This window comes from Asterias rubens, chromosome 12, assembly GCF_902459465.1.
Source record: "Asterias rubens chromosome 12, eAstRub1.3, whole genome shotgun sequence".
NCBI classification, from domain to species: Eukaryota; Metazoa; Echinodermata; class Asteroidea; order Forcipulatida; family Asteriidae; genus Asterias; species Asterias rubens.
In genome coordinates this window covers 2454025-2460857 of record NC_047073.1, presented here as the reverse complement: position 1 = coordinate 2460857, position 6833 = coordinate 2454025, and the positions used below count along the sequence as shown (strand labels likewise).

At 37.1% G+C, this 6833-nt stretch overlaps 1 long non-coding RNA gene across 1 annotated transcript; it reads right to left on the bottom strand.

Moving 5' to 3' along the window:
* Positions 1 to 1159: 1159 nt before the first annotated feature.
* LOC117297402 lies at positions 1160 to 5219 on the bottom strand. The gene is made up of 3 exons (XR_004519880.1): positions 5102 to 5219; positions 3325 to 3430; positions 1160 to 1196 (listed from the first exon to the last, which is right to left on the bottom strand). It is a non-coding gene; the product is annotated as an uncharacterized LOC117297402 (long non-coding RNA).
* Between the last annotated feature and the right edge of the window lie 1614 nt (positions 5220 to 6833).

The following is a 6833-nucleotide window of genomic DNA, read 5'->3' as shown; positions in this document are numbered from 1 at the left end:
ACCATCCTAGGGTCGATTTCACAAAGAGTTAGGACTGGTCCTAACTTGGGGCTAGTCCTAAAGTAGACGAGTAACTTGTCCTAACAACTAAAGACCAGTCTTAACTCTTTGTAAAGTTCACTGCAGATCCTTCGCAAGATCCAATTGCATGTTTTGTTGGTTTCTGTTTTGCTGATGGATGCACTTGTAACCATAATGTGCTTTAATTATGTAATAAAAATAATAATATATAATAAAAATTATAATAACAAACGTATTTATAACGCGCCTTTTCCAAAGGATACAAAGCGCCAAATATTTGTACTGCAAGGTGAGTGGGACGAAGATTTTGAAATTATGAGACCTAATCCTTAGCCCACCATGTAATGGTTTACATGGTGCTACGGCGCATACAGCAGCCAAAGCCAGGAACACCGGGGCGAACCCCTTCTCTTTTTCGATAAGTGCATGCAATGCGTTCTTTTACATGGGACCAACGGCTTCTTGTCCAATCCGAAGGGCGAAGCAATGGTTAAGTGTCTTGCTTAAGGACACAAGTGTCATGGCTGGGGATTCAAACCCACACTCTGCTGATCAGAAACACCAGAGTTTGAATTTGATGCTCTTAAACGCTTGGCCATGACACTTCCGACATTGATTTACACACATGTCATATAACCGCGAAGTTCTGCTTGTACAAATCGGCATGTAGCACTGAAATCCGTCATTCAGTGATGCTTGTGGCTCTTCAACAATGTTACCCCTGATCACTAGGACATTTATTTCATTCATCAAACCAACTCAGAAACTGCCTGTGCACCCAAATATGTAGTGATAAATAAATCACAAGAACCATCTCTGCCCTCACAGGTACCTACTAACGCCTGCACAATCTATGGAAACTGTATGATAAACCTAAAAGGGTCTACAAGCCTAAAGCCCGGTTCATACTTCCTGCGAATGCGAATCAAATGTTGTTGTCACAAACTCGAGATGAATCACTCGCAACAGTTGAACTGTGTTCAACCCCTTCGAAATATTCGCTAAGAAAACAGGGCTGTGTCGCCAAAATTCATTGTGCATTTGCAGGAAGTATGAAACAGGCTTAATTAAGTAGTGATTAACTTACTTGCATGATGTCCTTCATCAGCTGATCGTGTTTGCCTGGTGTGGAAATGAAGTCCATCGTGACCGCACTTGGCACATGCCCTGTCAATCTGAAAACAGACCAGATACAAAAATGAAATTAAGAAGTGATGAAAAATAACCAAGCATTGAAAAAACAATTTGTGATAATACGCCTAAAAGGTAGGGCCATAAGTTTTTTTTTTCAATGATTAATGGACAAAATATAGAAAGATGAAATAAAACTTCAGCAAAATAGGTCTACTGGTTCGACTTGCTGAGAAAACAGAAAGAAGCAAAACGCTGTCACAGTAGCGATGAATCCATTCGAGGTAAAGATTGCGATACAACAACAATTAAGGTTTGCTTTGTTCCAAACATTTCAAAACATGGGGTTTCCTATTGGGTGGCGAACCCTTAGTCACCAATTGTTGCTCCTCTGTTTTCACAGGTAAAATATAAAACCTCTGAAATAAAATGAACCTATTTGTATATCAAAATATTTGGGGGCTTATGTTAGTTTTCAAATTTTACCTAATGTCAACTTTCAATTTGAAGTGGCACAATTTTCAATCAAACACAGTAAAAAAAATTGGCCAGGGGTTTCCTTGCGGGTGGCGAACCCTTTGTCTCTGAATTTTGCTCCTCTGTTTTCACAGCTAAAATATAAAACCTCAGAAATAAAACAAACCCATTTGTATATCAAAATATTTGGGGGCTTACATTAGTTTTCAAATTTTACCGAATGTCACTTTTAAATTTGAAGTGGCACAATTTTCAATCAAACACAGTAAAAAAATTGGCCAGGGGTTTCCTTGCGGGTGGCGAACCCTTTGTCTCTGAATTTTGCTCCTCTGTTTTCACAGCTAAAATATAAAACCTCTGAAATAAAACAAACCCATTTGTATATCAAAATATTTGGGGGCTTACATTAGTTTTCAAATTTTACCGAATGTCACTTTTAAATTTGAAGTGGCACAATTTTCAATCAAACACAGTAAAAAAAATTGCCAGGGGTTTCCTTACGGGTGGCGAACCCATTGTCACCAATTTTTGCTCCTCTGTTTTCACAGATAAAATATAAAACCTCTGAAATAAAACGAACCTATTTGTATATCAAAATATTCGGGGGCTTATGTTAGTTTTCAAGTTTTACCTAATGTCAACGTTTAATATGAAGTAGACAAATTTTCAATCAAACACAGTTAGAAAATTGGCCAGGAATTTTCTTATGGTTGGCAAACCCTTTGTCACTGAATTTTTGCTCTTCTGTTTTCAGAGTTAAAAATATGAAACCAAATATTTGGAGGCCTGTATTTCAAAACTTACCAAATGATAAATCACTTAATATGAAGTGGCGCATTTTTCAATTAATAAACGCAGTTAAAGAATTAGGCAGAGGTTTCGCTACGGGTGGCGAACCCATATCACTGAAGTTTGCTCTTATTAAGAGTTGAATATAAAACCACTCAAATAAATCAAAACTATTTCTAACCAAATATTTGGGGGGGGGGAGGGCAATTTTCAAAAATTACAACAAAAATCGCCTTTTAAAATGATCTGGTACATTTTTTAACTAAACACAGTTAGAAAATTGGCCAGAGGTTTCCCTACAGTTGGCAAACTTTAATCACTGATTTTTGCTGTTTTCAGAGGGATAAAACCTCTGAAATAAAATAAACAAGTACAAACAAAGAACTTTGGGGTTGCTTTTTTTCAAAATTTTCCAAATGATAAACCACCTTTTATTCAAAACAAAGTTTTGCATTTTTCTTTCAAACCATTTCATAATTGAGCAGAGATTCCTCTACAGGTGGCAAACCCTTTACACTGATTCGTTTTTGTTTCTTTCCTGAAACAAAATAAAATGGTAAACCTAAATATTTTGGGGGTTATATTCTTCATAAGAAACCATTTAAAATGATCACCTAATAAATCTATTGCGCATCTTTTTTTCATAAACCAATTTTTAAAATGGCTAGAGGTTTCCCTGTGGGTGATGAACCCTTTTCGCAGATTTTAATTGTACATCTTTTTTGATTCATTTAAAGTTAAATATAAATAATGAAACCTCAGAAAAAAAAAAGAAACAAAAAAATGTTTTGGTGGTTCTAGTATAGACAATTAAACAAAAAGTACAAACATTTCTGTATGTAAACATCAAGATATAAACCTAAACAATTTGGAACTCCTAAGATAAATCTCCAGTGTTTCACTCACCAGTGGTCCTAGGTATTTCGGGCTGATGACCTCGTGACGACCTTCAACATCCTTGGGAGAGTTGAGACGCAGGTATGAATGATAGAACACACCATGTATAATGCAGCTGTAATGAGAAGGAAGACAAAAAGTTACTTTTCATTCATTCAAAAACATGCTGTCTGTGCTAATGGTAGTTAAGCTTGGGCGGTTCCTTTGGTTACCCGGTTCTACCCGGTTCCAAATTGAAAACCGGACCGGCGGTTCCACTCTTCTGTGGAACCGGGTACCCGCTTTTGTCGGTTCCGATTTTAAAAGACCGAGTCCCAACTATAAAAGGCTCTGTGGAGCCGATCCTGCGACGAACCGGCTCTAGAAATTGAGGCTTGATGTTGAAAGCGGTGACCGCAGATACAGTGTGCAAAGGCTTCAAGACAACATGAGTATCAACTATCACGTGTGGCTGCATACACAGTGCACAGCCCCCTCCAATGCATAGGCATCTATACATGTATATCTCATGCATATACATGTACATGTACAGAGTCCAAAGTCCAAATAGACAGCACGTTGTGATTGGCTGCCGATATATCCATATTCATAAAAGCTTGCCCCATCCATGCACAAAACACACAGTACTGTATGCATGTACAGGCATGTACAGGCATGTACACTTGTATGTACAGAGACGACACACTGCATGCACTACGGATGTACTGCACTACGGACGTACTGCACTACGGACGTACTGCACTACGGACATACTGCACTACGGACGTACTGCTACACAACGGACGTACTGCTAAATCAAAGACTTGGTTAAATGCAGGGAGAATAGGTGCTCGGTGGCACAATGTCTGATTGACTTGGGGTGGGTATTCTGGTATTTTCGTTAAAAATAGATCAGCTTCAATTGTGTGTGTGTGAGCTCGGGACCGATGTCTGATTAACTTGGTTATTTTCAGTTAAAATAGATCGGCTCAATTGTGTGTGAGTGAGCTCGGGACGGGCGGCTTATGTTTTATATTGAATTGGAACCGGGTATGTCTCAGAACCGAGCTTTTTTATTATATAATATAAATGACCAAACAACAGCGGATGAACCACCAGTGCATTCATTACAAAGGATGATATAAAAGGCAATCATTAATCCTACAGACAGGCCTAGAAGATATAATAAATTACAAAATTATTGGATAACTTTTCGTATGGCGCCACCACTTTTTCACTCATTTTTACAGAAAGGGATATATCAATCAGGTAAATTAGATACTATATTATTTTATTTCGAATGAAAAAGTGGTGGCGCCATACGGAAACTTTTCCAAATTATTTATTGAAAACTTAGTAAAAACATATTTTTTTGTTTAATAAAAAAAATATTCAACATTTTTTGTTAACTAAGTATCAGTGAGTCACATGTCATTTACATCATCAGAATCAAAGTCATTGAGCTGAATTTGCGGAAAAGTTTCCGTATGGCGCCACCACTTTTTCATTCGAAATAAAATAATATAGTATCTAATTTACCTGATTGATATATCCCTTTTTGTAAAAATGAGTGAAAAAGTGGTGGCGCCATGCGGAAAGTTATCCGAATTTGCATTAATGTATTTAATATAATTAATATTCAAAGTCTGTTGCGATCATGCATCATCAGCCTCCTCCCCCACCGCCTCCTTGGCCACGTCCCGACCCCGCCTACCCTTTTTATAAATAACGCACAAGTCAAGGGGGCTATCACACACAACTTTACAAGCTCCGGTTTCCACAATAAGTATATATATTCCAAACTTACTTTTTGCATTTACTTTGTCAGGACATGTCTTGCACTTCATAACTACCGTTCCTTTTCAGGAAACGGTAAAACGGAGCCACATTGCGGGCAAAATTCTCTCGAAGAAGCAAATGCCTCCTCTCCTTCCATGTTTTAGAGAAATTCTGATCCCGCATGCGTTTCTGAATGGGACGCACGTGATTTATCAAGCTTGACTTCATCCATACGTTCAGCGCTGAATTTGGTTTAGGGTATCTGACTAGGTATTTAAATAGGAATCGCGCCCTCTGTCGGCGGATTGTACGATCTTCCGCGCAAAGTTAATGAGTTGTATTAATTAATTGATGCACTTGCTGGATGATTTTGATTAAGTCTGGTTAAAAATACCAAGCGCAACAGGATAAAAAATCAAATTAAACAAACAATACCCCAAATACAAACCACACCAGATCACTATCTAAGAGAGAAATCCCTTCCAAATACAATGAAAATCGCTTTGAATTTGTTTAAAATAATCCCCAGAACATTACAAAAGTTGTCGCTCACAAAGATGAAGAAACAAAATAATAATAATATTTACCCAATGCGGGAAACTAGTTTTTGCCTCTCGTTTAAATTGTCTTTTCATGTGTGTCCTCAATGCATTTTGTTATTTTTAACCACAGGGGTAAAGTTTACGTAATAATAAAAGAACAGGAGGGGCGTAAAAAGTTATATATTTTAGTTGCTGCAATCCACATAATGAACAAGTTAAGGGGGGGGGGGGGGTCCGTCGTATTTGTAGCCACAATTGGGAGGTTTTCATTACATGAACCAATCTACAAGGTTTTAAAACTCTGTGCCTCAGACCATAGAGGCCCCTCTATGCTCAGACTTATCAAATGTTGCCTGATAATGCGTACACAAGCATTGTATACTTGGCAAATTTTGCCTGAAAATGTGAATAGGGCTATTATTTTTGTGTTCGATCAAATTTTGCCTGAAAATGTGCACAAGGCTACAGCTTTGTCTGAAAATGTGTAGCCCTACAAGCATTGTATACTTGAAGTACTGAAATTGTACAAGGCTATTTTGTCCTTGTGTACTTGTCAAGTTTTTTCCTGAAAAATGTGTACTTGTTAAATTTTGCCTGAAATTGATATGTACACAAGGCTATGCCTTGCTTCATTTTAAGGCAGTTATTGATGTGGCTGTGATTCAAAATTAAATATCACTTAAAACAATTACAACAAACAAAAAGATAATTTCGATTAAAAACAATTAAACAATTATTGCATCACTCTAGACTTTATCTGGGTAATTAACTTCTCATCATTTAATGTCGGTTAAATAGTTAAAAATTTGTAAACCACAAGGTAAACTGACTGGGTACATTTTTTATTACAAACAATCCTTAAATGTAAACAAACAATTCAAAATTGCCTTACAGTTAAACAAATACTTATTTACAAAAGCAAAATAAAATAGCGAGGCAACAGCATGGCGATTAAGAAACAGGTTTAAGTTGGAAAGACATCCTTGGCCCAAGTTGAGGGGACAATAAAAACTTTACTTCAAACATAATTCCATTTATTTCTGATCAAGTATGTACAAACTCCCAAAGTCAAAAATATTAACTTTAATTCTCATCAAGTATATACAATAGCTATCGTAACAAAACCAGCACATCATCATCTGGATAGAAGTCGTCATCATCTTTCGAGTTAGGATCCCATTAGAACAAGTGTTGACAACTCTCGGCACCACCAGTGCG